Source organism: Dipodomys spectabilis, unplaced genomic scaffold (assembly GCF_019054845.1).
Source record: "Dipodomys spectabilis isolate Male_0828 unplaced genomic scaffold, ASM1905484v1 ptg000273l, whole genome shotgun sequence".
Classification (NCBI taxonomy): Eukaryota; Metazoa; Chordata; class Mammalia; order Rodentia; family Heteromyidae; genus Dipodomys; species Dipodomys spectabilis.
Genome location: NW_024870950.1, coordinates 1,366,628 through 1,383,638, shown reverse-complemented (window position 1 = coordinate 1,383,638; position 17,011 = coordinate 1,366,628).

Sequence of the window (17,011 nt, the reverse complement as noted above, 5' to 3'; positions counted from 1 at the left end):
ACATTTGGGTGTTTTTTCACCTGTTGTGCTGTTATGAACATTCATGTGGAAGCCTTTGTGTGGCTGTGTTTCATTTTTCCTGATCTATAGGAAGAGTAGAACTTCTGGGCTCCATGGTAGTGCAAACTTTGTTTCAGAGGTGGTATAACTATTTCCCAGTTTTCCCAAACAATGGTCTTGATTTTTCCTTTTTCTCCCCATAGTCAGGTTTCCTCATTCCAGTGGCAAGAAACAGTCTCTCACATCCAACAGATACCTCGAGGGCCTGTGTCATGAACAGAGAAGACAGAAGGCAGTGTAGGAAGCTGGCACCGGACCACGAGTTACCGCGCACGGCCCACGGTTGTGCTGTACACCTGGAGTGAAGGCAGAGCTGGTACTGGGATGACACACTCTGCAGACTGCTCCTGCCTCGTTGCTTCCTCTTGTGGATTATTTTCCAGTGTCTCTGGTTTTCCTTGGACATGCCGCTTCCTGATTTCTCCTACTCTACATTGCACTCCTGCCTCTGTCTACTTTTCTGCCCACTGATCTTTCTCCTTTGTCCTTTGATGACAGCACTTTAGCAGGGTTGATGTTATATTTTGGCCGCTCATTCTGGTATCTAGAATGGTGTAACTCCTTGGAACAACTAACGTACAGTTTAATCAAATGAATAAATACCAGGAAGCTGCAACATGGGTTGTGCAGGGGGCGGGGAGGGGCGGAGGTCAAGGGGTGGGGGGGCAGACAAATAGAGGGAGAAAGGGAGCCTGAATACATTCAAGGAATGATTCCATGTGCATAGATGAAAATGGAGCCAGATAAATTGCAGGGATGGGTGGGGTTGGGAGAGATGGGGAAGAATCATGAAAGGAGTAACACCGATCAAGATGAGCACGCTCACAAACTGACACTGAATAGAAATCCCTGTGTCCAGCTGCTGGAAGATAATGAAATATAATTTAAAACATGCACATCTAGTCCCCAACTCTGGTTGAGCCTCAGTTTGAGCCACACTCATGTAGCTGTCCATGTATTTCCCTCCTCCCCCCTCCAGCCTTGCTCATCTCAGAGACTCAGTAGGCAGCCCCGGGCCCACGACGAGAGCAGGCCGGGCAGGGGGGAGTCAAAGCCGGCTCAGAACTGGCCAGGGCCCCTCACACTCTGACCTAATAGCTTAGGCAGTGTCCTGTTTGAGTCGGCGTATTTCCCCCCAGTGAGGAAAGGTGGAAGGTACTGGGCATAATTCATATCCTATCTGCTGGAAGCAGTCCATTCTTTACCCCCTGCTCCCGGTTTGTGAACTGCTGGGCCTCCTGGCTGGTCCATACACTCAGTCACCCTTGAACAATGATCGCAGGAACTAGGACAAAATATTCACCCTGCACCAGCACGGGCTCTGTACCCACACCTCGTTCATTTTTCTGTCACTGGAGTCTGGAGCCCGGAAATGGGTAGAAGGATGGTTAATCCTCTGAGGGTCACGGATCTGTCCTAAGTCCATCAAAGCTTTTAGAAATGCAATACTATTCCTGTTCATTTCCTTTTTTTGTAGAAAAATGTAAAAGTTTACAGGTCAAGGCATGGAAGGAGCCTTACACCTCTGTATTTTCCACAGGTCAGATTTGACACCCACAGTGAACTGCAGAGCCAGCTGTCAGAAAGTGCTTCTCCCTTGAATGGCCAAACCTGGGAGCTCAGAGGCAGCCCTCGGATCTCCTGGGTTATTCAATTGTTATTAGCAGGATATCCAGCTACCCATGGGCACAGCAAGCTCTTCTGTGAGAATAGGAGGAGCTCATAGGATGGAGCTTGGATGGTGCACTGGATCCCATTGTGATGTCTATGCAGAATTCTGAACTCTCAGTTTCCGGGCCCTTTAGGGGCTACAGAGGACCCAAGTGCACTGAGATCATGTACACATTTCTGCCAGGACAGTCTCAAGAACTACCTTGAATTCTTACAGGCATCCAGGCCTCAAGAAAAATCCAGAACCCCCAATATAAACAGAAGTCACAAGAAGCAATTCGTGACTGGGCAGCAAAGGAGAGTTCTGTGAGGGCGGCAGTGCTGGCTGGAGTCCTCCCATCTGACTGGGGGTACTGTCAGCAACACTCAGTGATCACCTGGAGATGGGTGTCAGGAGGTCATGACAGAAGTCCCAGCTGGAAAAACGGACGTGGGGGTCACAGGAGAAGGGAGTGTGTGTGGAAATGGAGGCTCCATCTAAGAAGAGAAATGAAAGAAGGTATTTGTGTTGGGTGATTCCATTTTTCAAGGTCAAAGATTCACTCCCAAAGGTCAGATGTGTCAGAAGTAACCTACACTGTGAATCCTGGGGAGATGAGCCAAAGCTTCCTGTCAGCTGCTAACAGCTGTCAGATGAGGGACCACAAATCCTCTTGGCTATCTTCGTCCTGCCCTTAGTAACCATCCTCAAAACCCCTTTTCTAGATCTTTCTGGAGAAGACCCATCTTACAAAAAACTGACCAGAACCCTAAAATTTATTTCCTTTTTCTTTTTTTTTTTGTTGGTTGTGGGGCTTGAACTCTGGGCCTGGGTGCTGTCTTTGTGCTCTTTAACTCAAGGAGAGCGCTCTACCGCTTGAGCCACAGCGCCACTTTCAGTTTTCTAGTAGTTTATTGGAGATAAAAGTCTCACGGACTTTTCCTGCCTGGGCTGGCCTTGAACTGCAGATCTCAGCTAGGATGACAGGCATGAGCCACTGGCGCCTGGCTTTTTTTTTTCATTTTTATACAACATTTCATTCTTTGTCTCACTATGAACACATTTTGTCCAACATAGAAAATTTAGAGAAAAAAAAACAAAAAAAAGGATAAAGTTATGAACGAGGATCCTGGCATAGAGATAGTGGCTGCCAGTAGTGTTTGCCTTCGAGTTCTTCATTGCACTGTGTACCCAAACACACAGACAGGAATTTAAATATATAACTAAAGATGTCTGTAGCAGAATTGGGATTGGAGTGAATGCAGCTTTTATGTCCAACTTTTGGCTCTTCCTTGCTCATCAATATTTTCTTGGGTCATTGAACATGTCTTTATTGCCCACATAAAATTTAATTGTATAAACTAATTTATTTGATTCTTTTATTTATTTAGGGACATTAAGTTCCTTTCCAGTTTTTCAGAAATATTCCTGCTACTTTGTTTTCTGTGCTTGAATGTTATTTTTAAAAACCTGATCATCACACTAAGATAAATATCAGGAAATATAGAATTGGAGTCCGGGGGTCTAGCTCAGTAGTAGAGCACTTACCTAGCATGTGTGAGGTTCTGAGTTTGATCTTCAGCATTGACAAATAATTGGATTATTATGTGAAGATTATAAATATTTTAGGGATCTGATATGACAACACTTTTTTTCTAGAAAATTCACATATCTTTATGCATGTGATAATGCAATGTGTTGCAGATTTTTAAAATCTATGTCAATTGAAACACATTTATCTCTTTTTAAACTTCATTTTATAGCCTTCCCTGGTATTATTTTTTATCCCTGTTCCAACCTCCCCACCCCCCAACCTCAAACTTCATGGTGTCACTCCAAAGTCCCCAAGTAACAAACAAAGGACTCATTAAAAAGTTGTGCACACATGTACATTTAACTATAATGATAACCGCAACAGGCCCACAAAGTTACACAGCACTATGTCAAATAAAGACATAATAAAGACCTGCTACAGATAAGATGTGACTTCCTACAGGAAACAATGGAGGGCTTCCTTTGAGAGCCTTGTGTGAACCTTCAGTTCTACAAAGGGCCTGCTCCGGCATTGCCTCTGTGTGTGATTCACAGCCCAGGAGAGCAGGGCCCGCTTAGTTGGCTCTTGGGGTGAAGAGAGAACAGAAGATCAGAGTCACTGAAGACCCCAGCTTCCAGGCTCTGCGCAAGGGAACATCACACCTGCCTTCTTCCATTCCCAAGGTTCCCCTTGTCCAAGTCTACACCTCGAGAACTCAGCGTCAAAGGTCAGACTGGCCCCAGCCTGCCTGCAGCCACGCCACCAACAGAGAGACCTGAACCCTGCTCTGCCTACTTGGAGTTCCACGTCCGAGTCAGTCTGGTCCCCCGTTCCTCTAGCAACCACCCCTAAAGCAGGGTCTGCTGGGATAGCACCTCCTGCTCCTCGGGGCCCCCACTGCTGCGTCCCTCTGTGTCCCTGAACACAGTGCTCGCTGCGGCCTCACACGGACTGAGGAAAACCCCACAGAGCAAGGGGTGCCCGGCTGTGGCATCCACCCCTCCTCCTGGGACCCGACCCCCAGGGGCCATTTCATTGTGTGTCCAGGGGCTGCGCTGCTCCAGGCATTCACGCCTGACATGGGTTTCACCTTCCTCCCAGCGGGCCCACGCACGGCCACAAGTGAGTCACCAGTGAAAAACAGGGCCATCGCCTTAACGATGGGGCTCTGGGCCCCCCAACCACACTTGTGTTTTCATCTAAGTGTGGGGATGATTCAGCGGAAACTTCTGGTCAAACGGATCACCATAGCAACTTTCAATAGATATTCAGCATGCAAATGAGAGACTGGGAAGGGACGATTTGCGCTGTCCTCAGACCTCCATCCCCGGAGCAGGGTGTGGACTGTGTCCCAGACACTTTGAAGGGGTGGGGCACTCAGCCCAAATGTAAACTGCACCTGGCCAGGTCTGTGGGGGCTGAGATGTCAGGAGATAAACCAAGGCCCGCGGTTGACTTCCTCACGTTGCAGCTGTGTTGAACAGGGAAGGCGTCTAGAGTCAAGCAGGGATTCACACTTGCCCTTGGTCACACATAAATCTCAGGAACCTGGCCAAAGGCTGAAAATGGTGCGAGTCATAGGACCTCTATGTGTAAATGAAGAGTAAATGTGGTTTGTTAGGAGGACCCATGAAACAGGCCCTCCCCAGGGGTGGTGATGGTTGCTGGGCTATCCTATTTGGACAGCTGGAAGCCAACCTTCAGTGTCCAGGTACCAGTCCCCTGGTGAAGGGCCACAGTATGGAAATGCCATGCTGAGCTGAGGGGGTGCAGATGCTGATGATGTGATTCGTGTCCTCCGAGAGGCTCCAGGAGTCAGAGAAGAGGCTGCAGCAGCGCTCTGGGTTTTCTGGTTAAGGTTGGGGTGTGTCTCTTAGGCCTGACTTAACTGGAAGCTGGAGGGCTGGAGAGCGCCACTAATGTGGCCACTAATGTGTCCATTTTCTGCTGCTTTCACTAGCTACCACAGATAGTTGATTTGCTAACACGTGCATTCCAGGGACATATTCACACCACAATGGAACAGCAACCATGATCTGCCTCTGAGGACACAGGTTCCGGTGGAGAAGATAGAGAAGGGATCCGCACCAAACAGCAAACAAAACAACAGGAAAAAAAAAAGCTACAAATTGTCGGGACAAAAATTGAATGATAGTTGCAAGGCACTGGTGGCTCATACCTATAATCCTACGTACTTAGGAGGCTGAGTTCTGAGGACTGTGGCCCAAAGCCAGCAGGAGCAGGAACATTTGGAAGATTTTTATCACCAGTTGGCTACCAAAAACTGAAGGTAGAGTGCCAGCCTTCAGCAAAAAAGCTAAGGTATAGCACACAGGCCCTGAATTCAAGCCCTACTGCCAACACACACACACACATACACACACACACACAGAGCAGCAAGATGCTGTTAACATACTCCCAGTATCTTATGCTGTTACAATGATTCATTCTCATCAGAGTATGTTCCAGAAACTCTCCTGGAACATGACCATAAGGTACCCCCTTGGTCTGGGGAGCTCTGCTGCGTATTCCTGCAGGGGAGGACTCCTATATCCCAAGCCAAGATGATCAGTTCCCTCTGGTGCCTCTCCTGAGCTAACCTCCAGCTGGGGAAAGTTGAGGGACCACTGGTCATAACCAGTTTTGCCAATGCCTGCTTTAGTCAATAAATTACATGATCAAAATGTCTGTAATGGACTTGGGTTAAATGGCGAAGATAGACATTATTATACCTGCTTTCTTGGTTTAGTCCAACTCTGACATGGTAGTACACTGGGTACCAGTATCGTCTGAAGAGACTGGGGAGATACTTAAATAACATCCAATGGGAGGGGGAAGTACAGCCAGGTATTTATGTATGCAGGTATCTATGTGTCCATGTTCATTTAATGACTGGAGTATCCTCCATCAGAACATAGACTACCATAGCCACATCTACTGGTTAATTTGTCTTTTTCTCAATAATAATGAAAAGTGATTCTAGAAGATTCTGGGCCATGCTACAGAGCTGATCCTACCCTGGAGAGCAAAGGCAGTTTTTTTTTACACTTAGAAAATAGGTGGTTGGGACTGGTCAGGTAAAATGGTGACATCCAAAGCTCTGATCTCCAGAGTATCACCAATCATTGCAGCATCAAGTTTCAGGTTTGGCAACAGGCACACAAAAAATGTTCTCAAGGTGCACTGATCACAGAAAGAAAAAAGAATCCAAGCTTCGAGGAGAATCAGCACTGCCTCTCCCAACCTACCTCTCACACACACAAGAAGGGTGGGACACAGCCTGGAACTCTTTGGGAGAAGGCGTTGTCCCTGGCAAGAGACGTGGACATCAGATAGCATCATCTGAGGTATTAACACGGCAGCAGAGAGCTTGACACGCTGTTTACATGATGCCCAACAGGAAGATGGAAACATGTCAAATAATTTCTGACAAGTCAGGTCACCATTTTCCCTCCCTTCTTGCCAACATGAAAGGAGAGGGGAGAAGGAGGGAGGGGGGAGAGAGAGAGAGAGAAAGAGACAGACAGACAGACAGAGACAGAGAGACAGAGACAGACAGAGACAGAGACAGAGACAAAGAGACAGAGACAGACAGACAGACAGACAGACAGAGTATGGAGTTTATGAGTAGATACTTTCCAGTTGGGACAAACAGGCAAACTGAGGGGAATCCACCCACCTCACAGAACACACACACATATTCACAGGCCACCTGCTTTGAATTGCGGTCCCTGCCTTCCAGGATGTAAGGCAGATGGACAGACAGACAAGCTGAGCTGAGGCCACAACGCCGAGTCCCATGGACCAGTGGCAGAAGCAAGCGAGTGCACACAGGAGGCCCAGGGACCAGTGCCAAGTTGCATCATAGGCAGAGAGATACAAGCTGGAGATACCAGGAAGGAGCTGCCACCCTGCCGCAGACATTCCTCTTGACGTGAAAATGGTTATCGTGGGAAAATGCTGTTGGGCTACTTTTCTCCTAGTTGGAGATTTCCATTTTTAATTACATGTCAGGTGACTGTTATTTCAGATCATCTGGGCCTCCGGGCCTCTAAAAGGCTGAATGCAGCTACACGTAGGCGCACAGAGGAACCCTTCTCTCCAACTCTGGGGGCGGGAGGGGGTAGCTATTCTAGGAGTGTGCGATGTCGGAAATGAGTCACCCCAGCTACAAAGATGGCAGCCAAGGGTCACTGGAGGAGACGGATGACCGATAGAGGTGCCTGGCTATGAGCATTGACTCCATGTCCAAGCGACTGCGAGCTCCTCTTTCCGGTTCGCATTCAAGTTCCTCCTGGGTTGGGACGTGCAGTGAGTCTGTTCCAAGCTCAATTAGACAACACAGTCTAGCACCCAGCAGCTCCCGTGGAACGAGAGCTCCAAAAATGTACAATTCTTGTTGCTGCTCATTTCTCCCTTCCACGTGGGTGCTTGTTTCTTGGAACACAGAGCAACCATATTGGCCTCCATTCTAACAGAATGATAGCACCGTCAGGAGCTCATATTCCTGCTCACATTTCCTGGTCATGCTGCTTGGTACACAGTGCTGGGTCCTAGAGCAGAGCCACGCGGTGGGCCTTCCCTGACCTTGAACCCTCTCGGAATTCAGGCAGACTAGTTGGGAGCAACCAAACACCCGGCCTAAGACCTTGCTTAGAAGGAAGCCACACAGAGAATGTTACTGGAATCCTGGAGCTCTCCAGCGAAGAAGCCCCAGAGCTGTCCCAGCTCACCACAGTAAACAGCCTGCCCCCTCTGTCAAAGCTCCCAAATGAATCAGACCCCAAAGGGAATGGTCAGTCTTTGCCAGTCGAGTGGTGTTTTCGGGTGCCTCCGGGTTTCCGGGATTCACTGGGAGAAGTCTGTGTGTCAGAGTGATGAAGCTCAATTCACTAAATGTCTCCTCGGTGCCAAGCCTTGGCACTATAGGTTTGGTGCAAGATGGACTTTTGCCTTCCAAACACGGGGTGGCCAGAGGAATTCCCTCCCCTATTCTAGATGGAAGCGGAGACCCTGAGAAGTATTGCCATCAGAAGGCAGCAGGAATCTCATTCGAAGTTACCTTTGCTTTATGAAGGCTCTGTCTCTTCTAGGTCAGGTAAGACTGGACCAAGAAGACTGCCCTGGACTTTAGGCAATGGGCTGGTCCTGGGATTTGAACTCAGGGCCAGGGCCCTGTCTCTGAGCTTCTTTGTGCGCAAGACTAACACTCAACCACAGCGCCAGTTCCTGCGTTTTCTGAGTCCTTTATTGGAGATTATCATCTCAGCCAGCCCAGACTGGCTCCAAACTGTGATCAGTTCTGAGCCTCCTGAACTGCTAGGATGACAGGCGTGAGCCACTGGCACCTGGCTTATAGGGAAGAATGCAAGTAGACGTGTAATGGGATAGATTTCAGACTTCCACCTAAAGGATCTGAAACTTGTACAGAGAGCTAAGGTTGGCTGAGGCTGGAACAGTAACAATTCCAGTTAGGTAGGCAAGACCAGGGCCAGGCAAGACCAGATCAATATTTTCCGGGGCAAGTGGCATCTGAGGATTACTTAGAAGGTCTCAGCAGACCTAGGGTGGAGGCAGACACAGTCACAACATTCAATGCCCGCTTCAGAACACCACAGATCCACCCAGATAGCCTCCAAAGCATACCAGCCTGCTTTCAGAGTAAATAGTTAACTCTTCTGGGCTGGCAGAAATGATTATTCAAAAGTTGGTCCCCACATACAAATGCAAATGACATCTGAGACACATGAATGCTAATTTCACCAACGAAGTCTGTAGACAAATGCTAGTCATTAGAAACATTTCCGTGCATTTATATTAGGCCGTCCTCTAAAAGACTTTTCAGACAAATATGTCATCAAGATATTCAAAACCATGTAATCTTATCCAAAGTTTCATCTATCAACAATACGGTCTTCATCTCATGCAGCTGTGTGTCAGAATGCGTGCGGAGATTACTCAGCTGATACGCAGTTGGGGAGGGGCTAGAGTCTTGGGGGTCCACAGAGCACCTCGACAGTGGGGCTTGGCTTTTCAGGGCGGTCCAGGCCTTTCAGCCATAGGGAGAGATGCTGGGTGGGGAAAGGGTGACCTCTAATAGGTCAGAGGAAAAGCCCTGGGTGACTATTTCTTTGGTGTACTGCTCTAGCTCTGGGCCTGGAAGCCCCAGTGCTACCAAAATGACAGATTAAGTTAAAAGCCCAGGGTTTAATAGCTGGTGATCTTGTCTTTGCCATCTTCCGCAAGGCAAAACCTTCTCCCTGTAGGCTGCACTGGGAGGCTGGGAGGAGGTCAGGAGACAGCATTTTGCCTGACTGCTTGAGCACCATGACTTGAGGAGCCATGAACAGCAGATTGGAGATTGGAGTTGTTGTGGCCATTGAAGTTTTCTTGATAACTGCCACACAAGGCCACGTCTGCCATCTTGGAAGGGCTGAGTGACCTGTGTGAAGGGTGAGGCAGAAGGCACTGGAAAACGACCCCTGTCCAGCACCACACTGTTGCTGACGGTGTTGGCTCTGATGGAAGCTGGTCTGAGCTTAAATCTGATTGTCGTGACTCAATGGCTGTGTTAACTTCAGAAAGTCACCTGAACTTCCTATACCTTAGTTATTTGTTTATTGAACATAGATACTAAAAAAGTGCCTTAGATTTTTACAGAGGATTACAGCCTAGTAAAATGTTTAGAACAACCTTACATATGCTACATGCATGATGAATGCTATTGGTGTGTGTGTGTGTGTGTGTGTGTGTGTGTGTGTGTGTGTGTGCGCTGCTACTATGGTTTGAACTCAGGGCCTGGATGGTGTCACTTAGCCCTTTGCTCAAGGATAGCACTCTACCACTAGAGCTCTAATTCTGGTGTTTTGCTGGTTAATTGGAGAAAAGAGTCTCATGGACTTTCCTGCTTAGGCTGGCTTTGAACTGGGATCTTCAGATCTAAGACTCCTAAGCAGACTGGAGTACAGGCATGAGCCACTGACACCTGGCTCAGGAACACTGTTTGAGAGGGATGAGAAGAAGGCAGGAAACTGGGAAGCTGATGAGCACTTCCAAGACTCACTGGTCTGACATTCCTGCAGACATCTAAACATAGGTTTCCAGATACAAAGCATCCCGGATCGCAGGAGATAAGTCAGCCATGCAGAAGAATTTCAAACTCTTTTAGAATCAGTACTCTAGGAGGTCAGTGATTTCAAATATGATGTCCTGGTCTGGTCTTTGACCCAAATGTGGCTTGAAGTTTTCACTTATGCCATGCCATGTGAGTACGTTGCCTCCTTATTTTCAGTACCTTCTGAGTCTAGAGTCTGGAGAAAGATGTGGACATTCTGATCTAGCATGGCAACTACTAGATTTCTCTGCTCACCCAAAGAGGTTAACTGGGATGGTCACTGAGGCCAGGCAGAAGAAAAACAAATAAGAGTTCCCTTCTCTCAGAGGTCAAGATTCCATTTTTGACTTTAGGCCGCCAAGCATGGGTGACCTGAGAAAGGGCCTGTAGCATGTCTGGCCAAGCATGATGGGGAAAAAAACAAATACCTATAATTTATTTATTTGCCTGGTTTGCTATTTCCCAATCATCCTCCTTCATCTAAAGACACAGTTACAGTCTTTGGGGTGTAGTATAGCATAGAAAGTGTTTAGCAAAATACCCCCAGATTTACATAGCAAGTATCAAGTTTATCTGAGTAAATAAACAATGGTGTTCTCTGAGCTGCATCTCTACCCACTCAACCAGAAGTTCATTGTCTCTGCCAGGATGAAGGAGCTGTGTTCTCGGGGTCGTATAACCACAGAGTGCTGCCTGTCTGGGGGCTGTGGGGGTGGATTTTCCACGCTGTTTCTCACTGCCAATGTACATGACTTCAAATGCCAAGGATCACCCAAAGTCTTGGCCTGGACATAGAACTTTGGATGACCTCGTGGTTAGGGTTTCAAACCCTCAAGTTGTTACAGCTTTAACGACTGCCAGGACTTTTCTAGATGAGTCGATGCTTAAGGTATGATCTGTGTCTTAGAGGCCTGAGGTTGAATTTGATATCAGTTTCTCTACTTGAACATTGAGCAGAGGATGAGTCCTGGTCTTTGCTTTGAATTTGCTGCTGGTGTCTTGGAGAGAGAGAGAGAGAAAGAGAGAGAGAGAGAGAGAGTGTGTGTGTGTATGTGTGTGTGCGCACACGCACATGCACATATACACATTCATGTGTTTGTTTCTGTGTATGAGAATGTGTGGGAATATTTTGCTGTGGGTGAGAAGAGAGAAAAAGCCAGAAGGGCAAAGACAGAAAAGGAGGAGAACACAGGAAAGGGAGTTTCAAAGATCCCGGTGGACTCATAAAAGAGTTTGTGTGGATTGTTTCGTGTTTCTTTCCTGGTACAGGACTTTGTACCCAGCCCTATTTAAGGGTCTGGAAGTACTTCACTGACCCCGCTCTCCAAAGCCCCCACTACTTAGACTTCATCATTTTATAGGGTCATTATCACTCAACAAGTAATTAAAAAGAGATCATTTCAGATTAGCTAGTTAGTCCAATTCTACACAAAGCGATGCTTTTCTTCTCTGCAGGGCTCATTTTCTCCCACTAGAGGGGCTGTACCCATGTTTTCACCCCCATCCCCAACCCCTGTAGGGCAGGCATTTCTAGAAAGCAAGCTCTGGACAGGAAGGCCCGGACTTTTCCTGGGACTCCTCCATCTTGGTTTTAGTTTGTTCTTTACATTCCCTCTGTATCAGTAGTTCCCCACTAGAGGGTCCTTTTGCCCTGGGGAAGACATCTGGCAAAGCCTGAGGCATTTTTGGTGGCCAATATTGGGGAAGACTACTAGAATCTACTAGAAGCCAAGACACTTCCATGGCCAGGAGATGAAAGAATGATCAGCTCCCAAATGTCAGCAGTGTTGACGCTGGGCTCCTTTGGGCATTTTTCTTAAGCCCAGCATTTAGCCTCCCGTCCATATTCAATATTTGCCAGATTGTCTACCAATGTTCAGTGCAAAAGAAGGCAATAGAATGTTTGCTGAGTGAGTATGTGTGACCATCTCTGACTGACAAGGTAGGTATGTGGAGTCATTTGCTCTTCCTGAGCCTTGACAACCATCTTCCCAACAAAGAGTGATTAAGTCCGGGTGGTAACAGCGCGGAGGTTGAGAAGCTAAACATGAAGCAGAATTGGGATTCCAGGGCATGGTAGGGAGTGTGTGTGTGTGTGTGTGTGTGTGTGAGAGAGAGAGAGAGAGAGAGAGGGAGAGAGAGAGAGAGAGAGAGAGAAAGAGAGAGAGAGAGAGAGAGAGAGATGGGGGGGAATCTTCCAGAAAACATTGCCCTTTTGAGACAGGCCTTCACCACAATGATTTGTCTCTTTCCATAGGAAAACTACCTCCCTAGTTTAGAACTAATGCAGCCCAAGCTGAGGGCTGTGGACAACCACTTTCTACAGGACTTGAAGAAGCAGGGGGCTGGGAGGCTCACAAGGCTAGGGACTTGAAGTGCACCTTGGCGACCGGTGTCCCTGCAGAGCCCTGGCGGTCCAGCCCCTCCTGGCCCAGCACGTTTGCTAGCAGCATGCTCCCCAACCACCCTCGAGACCGCCTGAAATTTACTGTGTGAATTCCGCCCGGGTAAAATCCACCGGGCTCACTGACAAACCTCTTCTTACAGGACAGTGGCTCATACCTGAACGAGATACTACTGGGGCTTGAGCAAAGGGTGTTGGGTAGGAAAACAGAAACGAAATATCTGGGAAATCTGAGATATTGTTTGAAAACAACAGCTTTTTTTTAGGGTGTTTGATTTACTATTCAACTGAGCACAGCTGCTGTTTGGAAAATAGGATGCCTGCCAAGCCAAGAGAGCTGGTGGAGAGGGTCCGGGAGTGTAGAAACAACAGCAAAAAAAAAAAAGAAAGAAAAAACCAGAAAAAAACCCTAACAGGGTTTGTTTGCACACTTCACATGTTAGCTTGACTTTAAGAAATCAGTGCAGCTGACCGGTCCTGAGAGGCCATGGCTCCGGTCTCCTTCAGTGGCTATTAATCTGCTGAACTCTTTGGTTTTGTCTCATCTTTATCTTAATTAAAGAGATTTAGGGGACTGCCCTGCCCTTAGAGTACAATTTTTTTTAAAAATAAAATCAGTGCTTTGACTGCCTTCTTGTTGTGTTTGATTTTCTGCATCCTGGCATCTGGACACTCCTGTCTGACCGCTCACTCGGCCTACCCCCAGACACTTTCCTCTCTGCAAAATGAGATCCCGTCCGCACTGAGCCTTGCTCTTCATTTCTGCTCTCCTCTCAGCCTCTGGGAACCACTAATCTGCTTTGTCTCCTTATGGATTTATCTCCTCTGAATCTTTCCTAGAACTGGGATCATACCATACGCGATCTTTTGTGTCTGCCTTCTTTAGCTTAGCTTAGTAACTTCAGGGTCATCTATGATGCGGTGCGTGTCAGTGTCTTTTTTGTGACTGAATACTGTTTCATTGGATGGATGTACCACACTTTGTCTGTTCCTTGGTTGATGACCTTTCTAGCTGTTGTGAACAGTGCTGCCACATTTTTTGCAGAAGTGTGTGTTTGAAGACCTGTTTTCCATTCTTAGGGATATTTACTAAGAAGTGGAATTGCTATATCATATGGTTATTATTCTGTATCTATTTTCGGGGGTAATTAGGAATTAAAAAAAATCACAACTCGCCTTGGTGTCTTATTCGCTGGCATGTTTGTCCCCCTCTCACCTCCAAGTGAGTCCAGAGTTAAACCAAGAGTCACCTCTAAGACAACGCTGGCTCTGTTCCAGGAGTTAGAAGGCTGAGAGAAGGCCAAGACTGTAGAGAGGCCCCAGGAACAGGTAGTTACACCCAATATGACACCTGGGTCCAATCCCACACAAACTCGATGGGGTGGCCATTATTTTTTTCCTGCAGGATGAAGAAATAGGGATCCTGAGAGGTGAAACCACTAGGCAGAGCTAAGAAATAATGGATCTTATTAGTCCAAAGGTCCACAAGCCTTCTTGAAAACATGCAATCAGAAGCGATTTCACCAATTCCAAAAGTCTATCCATTCCCTCTGAGAGAAAGCCAGAACTCTTAGAAGGAGATGTTCCAAGCCCAAAGACGACCTGCCCCTCCTCTCTTTCTTAATCTTGGATGAGGAGTTTATCTGATCCGAAAACTGACAGTGGGCAAGGGGTAATTCCTCCAGTCCAGAGATGAGCTTTATCTGAACGATCACTAGCAGGCGCGTGTTACTGGGTATGAACTCATCCTTAAAAATTACTTTTTTTTTTCCTGCTCTGGTTCCTTCTCATGGCTTAGTGCATCTTTCTGAAGAGAATGTGGTTCTTCCCGCCTCCTCCTTCCTATTGGAGATGCCCCTTTTCAGAGAAGTAAGGGCAGGAAGAGAAGCCAGCCACATCTCTCCAAGCACTCACCTTATCTAGTATAAATTCTCATAATGCATTATCATGAATGTCCTGGGAATCCAGTGGTGATGCTGTCTTTGGATGAGGAACATAGAGCCTTCAGAGGGGTTAAGGGTTGCATGAAATTTCCCAGTCAGTAGGTAGAAGAGTCAAGAATCAAAGCTTGAACTGTCTGAATCTACAGCCCATGTCACACAGTTACTGCGACAAGCCAACTTCTTTTGGATGCTCCAGTACTCTGACCTTGTGCTTTCCTACCAGGCTTTATTTCATATTTCATTTATTTATTCGTTTCATTTTCTTTTAGCAGGCAGGAAAAGCAGCTTGGGCTCAGTTAAGTCTCATACCTAACCCAAGCTCATATGGCTTTTGGAGAAAAGTCTTTTGCTGGAGGGCCACATGGTTCAAAGCACTGCTATGTTGTTCAGTATGGCGCTGGACTCCTTTATCCCAGGAGCAGGACCACAAAGACTAGCTGATCGCATCATACATTTCTAATAATTTCATCTTACCCTGATTCTAGTTAGCCATTTATCATGGAAGAAGCAGATTCACACATCAGGAAGGAATTGTTGGAGGAGAGATGGTTTTCTGAATTGCTTGTGGTTAGTGACTTTTTTTTTCTTCAGGGAATAAGGAGACAGGGCCTCATTGTATCTGTTGACCTTTGAACTCACAGTCCTCTTGACTCTACCTTCTGAATGCTGGGATTAGGGATATGCACCAGGACACCCAGCTCTATAACTTTCTTAACCTGAATTAGAAAGAAATTTTGATGGGACTACGGTTTGTCCCAGAAAAGGCTGGGATATAACACCTTTGTGCTAGGAAATGTGGGTGGCCAGAATTTTTGCACATGTGTGCATACAAGTCTGTGCAGGAGGAGTGGTTTGAAAGTTTTTGCACATGCATTTGTGAGGCTGTGTGAAGAGAATGGGCTTCTTAGAATGGAGGACAGAGAGGGATGAGAAGGTTCCCTACAGTAGCTGCTGCCTGCAGGTGTGGGATTAGAAGTATCTCTGGGAAGTTCTAGAAGAGGAGGGCACCTCTGTGGTCTCCACAGAGGCCTCGTGGCTTGACAGTTTTTTGGAGTCTGTCTCTACTTTTAGATTCGGAATCAAAAGTTTGTGTTGGGGGGGGTCAGTGAACTTACATTTTCATCTGCTTCTTGTGTGATTCTGGTGTGGAGATGTGAACTATGCATGGAGAACTTCTGGCTTGGGGACCATCCAGAAATTAACCGACAGGTGTCTGTTTTGAGTATCTACTTTAAAGGAGACAAATCAGCCATGTTTCCCCATGTCTGTGGGGGACACATTGTCTAGAACCTGGGTGTCTGGTTGACCTTTGACAGGAAAATTTAATTCTGTTCCCTGTATGTTGAGTATTTCCAAATACAGTCCCAAATCACCTCCCTAGCTTATGATGAACCCTCATCCTTCAGTAAGATGACGAACGAACAGTTTGAACATATGTCCTCTTTCAGAAAATGAATAAAGAGCAAAGAACAAGGAAAACGTGTATTACAGGCCGCTTTCAGCAACCCCCTTCCTCCCGAAGTCCATCATATGTGCTGAGAGCACACTTAAAATTACATCTCGACTAAATGAATGCTCGCTATTCCAACCAGAACTCGCGAAGCACGGTGACAGCCTTCCTGGCTAGGAGGAAGAAGTTCTTCCAAGTTCCACTTAGGATCCCTAGAATCCTGCCCTGGCTGGCAGGATTTTCTGTTTGTTCCTTTCTTTCTTGTAACCTCTGAATAGGTGAAGGTAGGCTGGCTTCCAGAAACTCTTTGGCAATCCACTCCTTCATCCTTGACCAACCAAATCCTGACTTCCTATGACATTGGAATGCAGCCTACAGCCCCTAAAAAAGGTGTGTGTGGGAGGCGGGGGGAGTGGGAAGGGAGACTTATTTGACAGTGTTACAAGGAAACAAGCTAGAAGCAAACGTTTGACACTCCAGCCCAGGAATGCTGTAAAAATTTAATTAGGTGGATCCATTAGTCATGCCCGCACGGAGGTTTCATACGGGACTTACAGAAACGCAGGCTGTTGAGGGGACCTTTCAGACCTTCCTGTAAATGTCATGTCTCTCATTATTGGGAAATGTGGTCTCATTGCAATCATCGAGCCTGGCTTTGTATTTACAAAATATGGTCAGGATGAGATTAACATCCTGCACTGAAGAGGGCTGTCGGGTCTGGAGAAGAGACCACTTTTTATGAGGGAGTTGGCCCAGCCAGACAGCATCTGATTCAGAGAGCTTGAGAGGATGGCGGCCTTGCCTCTTAGCACTTCCTAAGCTGAATTCTCAGGTCTAAAGGTGGCAGGAATGAGC